The following is a 5,759-nucleotide window of genomic DNA, read 5'->3' on the forward strand; positions in this document are numbered from 1 at the left end:
TGGCCGTAGACGAGATATGTGAAGTTTTAATCAACCTGTTTTGCATCAAAAGACTTTTTAGCTTCCTGAGGGTCAATTTTTAAAATTCGAGCCTGGGCTCATCTATTCTTGCAAAACAGGGAAAGCAAGAGAACTCACAGAGTGTACAAGTCCGGTCACGCTCGAGCAAAGCACAGCCCTGGGGCTTGGTCTCCGCCAGAATGTTCTGGAACAACAGTGAATGTGTCGCTAATGTCAACAGCTGTAGCCCACTTTCATGCTCGAGGCACGTACTAAATGTTTCTCCTGTGACCTTCACATTTAGGTAAAGAACATGAGCACTGACAGAATGTTCAAGATCAAAACTCTTGAGCAACAATTTTCTACCACTGCTTTGTCGAGATTCTGTCTGTGCTTAACTGAAACATTTTTGCGTGCAAGGTGAGCTGTTTTAAAAACTGTCAACATGTGAGAATAGGGAGGAAAATATCTGAAATAACCAGAAAATGGAGAGAGGTCGATAATGAAAGAGGATCGGTGTTGCTAAGTACTAAAATGAATTACTGTGAAGCTACAGTAATTAAAACAGTTCTCTACAAACTGAAGAATATCGAGTCTGGAAACAGAGCTACATAGATATACAATTACAGTTTACGATATAGGTGGAGTTTCGAATTGACATGGGAAAGATGAATTATTCAGAAAATGGTGTTGAGCCAACAAGCTAGCTATTTGGGGGGAAATAAGCCACTCCTTACGTCAAAATTCCAGGAAAAAAAAATTCATAAAATAAAATCATAAGATTTGTAGAGGATGAAATGGGAGGATAATTGGTCATCTCAGAGGGGAGGGAGCTTTTTAAAGCCGAGTGACTTTAGGAGTGCAAAGGTCTGGTGACCCTCACATAAATGTAGGCCAAGCTGGGACCCAGGGCAGGGTTCCAGTCCCACGTGATCTGCAACCATCAAAGAAAACCGGCCACTTAGCCACTGTGACCACAGAAAAGTTAATTTTTTACATGAGAAAAAATAACAAAGACAAAAGATAGTGACAGACTGGGGAAAAACAGACAACGAAAGTTTCATACCTTCCTTTACAAAATGATCAAGAAAAAGAGGAACAACCCCTGAGAAAAATGGTTAAGGGACATTAAAAAAAAAAAAAAAAAAAACAAGTATCGACGGCTAGTAAACACACCAAAAGCAGCTCAATCTCACACTTAGAGAAATGCACAGCCAAAACAGTCAAGTGATAAGGATAGACATGTAGATCAATAGAATAGAATCCAATAGAATAGAATAGAACCACGAGATCCCATTTTCCATGTAACTGATTGGCAAAAATTCTACAAATTGAGTAATACCCAGTGCTGGTGAGGCTGTCATAAAACGCTATTGTTGGGAGTGTGAACTGGTCCGGGGGCCATTTGGCAGTAGCTGCCACATTTTCAAAATGACTTTTGTTTTGGGTCCCGGGGAACATGCTACTCACAGTTTTCGCCAACAACATACTCTTAAATATATGCCATGCCTCACGGTGAAAAGCTATTACAGGTGCGTGAAATAATCTGAGATCCATCAGTACAGAACTGGTTGCATAACCGTGGTACAACCATAGGACAATGAGACACTCTGTGCACATTAAAAAGAAAGGTTCGGATGTCAATTGCCGATTGGAAAATGTTTTCAGTGAAAAATGCCATAGGGCACATGGGATCAGCTTTATAGAAATGAAAAGCACATGTGGATACAAAAGGTCGTATATACGTCAAGCCTTTGTTTCCCTGGAAGGAACAATAGAACAAACTGTGATAATCGCTTGCTCCCAAGGTGGGAAACTGAGTCAAAGTGGGGGTGGGGAGACTTTGTTGCTCTCTCTTTCTATAACTCTCACATTGGATCACACATTATTTTTTAGAATGCCGATGTGGTTAAGAGAGTAGGACATTTTTCATTTTCTCTATATTTCTTTGCATTAAAAAAACAACACTATACTTAAAAAAAAAAAAAAAAGTCAAATGACCTCCAACCACGTTCACGGGGATTGCTAAGTTAGCCAGACTTTTCTGCAATTCTTAGAAGTGTTTCCTGCCATTTCTGAACAAATATTTGCACTTCTTATAAAGCGTCTTTGTTTTGGAAGGTGTATCCCCGTGGATGCTGGTTAGTTTTTAAAAATTTTTGGTACGGCATGTCCGTGCCTGGAAAACTCTGTCAACTATTTCTGCAAAGCACACGCCTTGTCACACTCAACTAGATGACAAGTAATGCTCAGGCATGGCTGCCACGGAAAAGTTTCAATCCTGCATTAACAGTTCTAGAAAAGCAAGTGAATGTGTAACAAGAGGGTGTGGTCATGCACTGGAGGGACGTGGGCTGGGTGCCTCTCCGTGACTTTGACATTCGGGATAAGCAGTGTGAACAGCTGGCAACCCTCTTTAGTAACTTAACTAAAAAATGAAGACTCACAACTCTTTGTCAATCTCTTAGTGGTTAACCTATGAGGAGAAGCTGTTGAAAATTGCTACCATATGAGAGTAACCAAGAAACTTTGAAAAAGAAGTGTAGTGTGTGAAAGGGGCGGGAGCTAAAATGCATTAGATCATAAAATGCGTTATCAATATTTAATATTCCTGACAGTTTGGTTCCCCCAACTGCCCCGAGATTTTTGGTTTTGATGGAGGCAGTGTTTGGGAGTCAGCAGGCAAGATAAGGCAAGATAAGGTCAAACCTTTCTTTGGGGAGGGAGAGAATAAAAAATGGCCAGATTCCTATGTTCTTTTCACTGAAATGAATTCCAGATGGATCAAAAATTTAAATGCAAACCATACAGTTGTCAAGCGCTAAAAAAATATTGAGGAATTAATATATGCTCTTAGAAGTGGAGGGAATATTTTTCTAAGCAGAAAAGCAAACTTGAATCATTTGAATTTTTTGGGGGGCGGGGCAAGGCAACCCTTGGTTGACCTCACAGATTGCAAGGACCTTGTCAGCTTACAATCCCTTATTTTTTTAATTTTTTACACCTATGGCACCTGGTCTTCCTAGGTGGTCTCCCATCCAAGTACTAACCAGGCCCGACCCTGCTTAGCTTCCAAGATCAGACAAGGTGGCATGGCCATAGATCCATTTGAATTTTAAAGCTTATTTATGGCTGAAGAATCATTTTAAAAAGTTTTTAAAAACCCCGCCAAACTGTGAATGTATATATTTGAAATCATTCCATCGATGCATTCCCTTTTCCCCTCTATTTCTAAAATCTTTTACTTATTGTATTTTTCTTTAATATTTTAATGTTTCTCAAATGTAACGTGCTGGTCTACTTTCTTTTCAATAATGTCCTGGCTCATGTGACCTAGTAGCAGTTTTTAAACAGCTGCCTGTTCTGACCTTGGTTACATAGGTCCAGAATAATTCAGGGTGGTACATGGGGCAATTAAAAAAAAAAAAATTCTGAATTATGAAACTCTTGCCATTTCTCACCGCACATGAGAAAGCAAAAGGAAAATACCCCGAGTTTGTCAGCATGAAGCCACCTAGAATAGCAAAGCCTGGTGTTCAAACTTGTTCCCCAATTGTTTGTTGTTATAAAAGTCTTATGTCACCGAGGCTGAATTAATCCTTGGCAGATATTCCTGCCACTTCTTGGAGCCTGAGGGATGTGAGTGGTGGCAGTTGCCGGGTTGAACAGTTTCACTGTAAGGACGTGTCTGGGCGAGACTTTCAGATAAGGCCGTAAGGGTCCTCTTACTCAATGACAGATTGACAAGGGCTGTCAGACCTGCAGGAATAAAAATAAAGAAAGAAAAAAGAATCGCTGTGGCCGCAGCCAATAAGGTGGTCTTGGCTTCTAACGCGTTTTATTTTTAGGTTGTGGTGGTTGGTTTTATTTTAATGAGAATCTATATAAAGAAGAAAACAAGAAATGACCCAGAATCTATATAAAGAAGAAAACAAGAAATGTCCCACTGCCAAAATAGCCCCAGTGAACATTTTCTAATAAGGTGTGCACAGTGTTAGACATTCAAACCGTGCCAAATTGAAAATAGAAAATGCCACCCCACCCTCCTTCTCTACCTCCCTCCAAAGCCAACGATCGTAACTGGTTCTCATTTTTCCTTCCAAAAGAGAAAAAATGTTTATGTGTGTACCAGCATGTTTCTCTATAGTATGTATGTGTGTGTATACGTGTCTACATGTATGGAAATGCATGTATATGTTTGCATTTATGTGTTACGTACATACATATATGTGTGAATTTATATGTACATGCATGAGGGGACATGTACACACACGTGTAAGTATATGTGCGTATGTATGTGTGTGAATGTAGGTATATATGTTTGTACATGTATGTATTTGTGTATATATGTGTATGTGATTATGTGTATATGTGTGTGCGTGTGATAGGAGCAGAAGCAGCAAGGTCCCTTAAGACCAAACCCAAACCTCGGAAGTCATACTGGGTTGTCTGCCGTCCCCTATTGGTCAAAGCAGTCACGTGACACGCCCTGATTCAGGAAGGGGGAAACAGACTCGCCTCTCGATGACAAGGTCACGCCGCAAAGGGGCATGGACTGAGGGCACATGATGCCTTGAGGGCCATTATTTTAACAATCACCCAGGAGAATCATTGTAAGGCATCGTCAGTGCCTTACCAGTTGGATAATAGATTCAAAAGCGTCGATTATAAACTAAACAAAGTGCATATATAAAACAGAAACAAAAGAGTGTCTGTAAGAAGCATAGGTCACCCAAGGTGGTTCGTGAATAACTGAATTCTCTACATTGAGGTCCAAAATTCAAAACAAAATTAGTTCTATTTCTCTCTTACTCTTCATGTGTCTGGGTCGAAGATGGTTCATCATGGACATTATGGTTGAGCATTTCCTCCAAATTTTGAAGAAGCAAACTTGACATTCTGCTCTTAATTCCCAATAATTTTTCTTGAATAACTCGTGGCTTAAATGCAATGTTGTAACAATATCAAATACAGTTGGTAATGGTTATTTTATACGATGTTATGAATACGAGCACATGTGATAATTCTAAAGCATTAGAATCATAATAAATCCCGATAAAATCCAGTCTCTATTCCTCGATCTATTATTATTTCAAAAACTAATTTCATACGGCCATGCCACCCTGAACAAGCCCAATCCTGTCTGATCTCGGAAGCTAAGCCACATCGGGCCTGGTTAGTACTTGGATGGGAGACCACCTAGGAAGACCAGGTGCTGTAGGCATAAAATATAAAAAATAAAAAATAAGGGATTGTAAGCTGACAAGGTCCTTGCAGTCTGTCAATCAAGGGCTGCCTCGTGTAAATAAATAAATAAATAAATAGAAATAAAAATGAAAAAACTAATTTCAGCTTTTGTTGGTTCAAAAGTGTCTAATGTCCTTCTTAATAGTTATATTAATCCTCTACCATTTGCATCTACTTTTCTCTTTACATATACGTAAGCCTTTAATAGCTGTTTTTGGCCACAAAATCAGCAGCTTTCACAATAATTATTTATGATTTCAGTATTTTACTCTCGAAGTATAAATTTTTCTTTTTATATTTCGACTGGAAAAATTTCAGCATGTAAAGAAGATTTTTGCTCCTAGTTACATCGAGAATTTGATTATAAATTGGAAAGCGTGTGTTCAGATAACAAGGGTAGATGGAGATGACCCGCCCGGACCCCACCACTGATAGGATTAGGCAGATGGTCACTTAGGCAACTCTCAGACTCACTCACAGACTCACTCAGCATCTCTAATGCCTCTGGGTTC

The 5,759-nt window shown here is 39.4% G+C and overlaps 1 pseudogene; it reads left to right on the top strand.

Annotated features, from left to right (window-relative positions):
* The first annotated feature begins 5,105 nt into the window (after nt 1-5,105).
* Nucleotides 5,106-5,224, top strand: LOC111744681 (annotated as a pseudogene).
* The last annotated feature ends 535 nt before the right edge of the window (nt 5,225-5,759 follow it).

Source organism: Pteropus vampyrus, unplaced genomic scaffold (genome assembly GCF_000151845.1).
Source record: "Pteropus vampyrus isolate Shadow unplaced genomic scaffold, Pvam_2.0 Scaffold138, whole genome shotgun sequence".
In the NCBI taxonomy this organism is placed as follows: domain Eukaryota; kingdom Metazoa; phylum Chordata; class Mammalia; order Chiroptera; family Pteropodidae; genus Pteropus; species Pteropus vampyrus.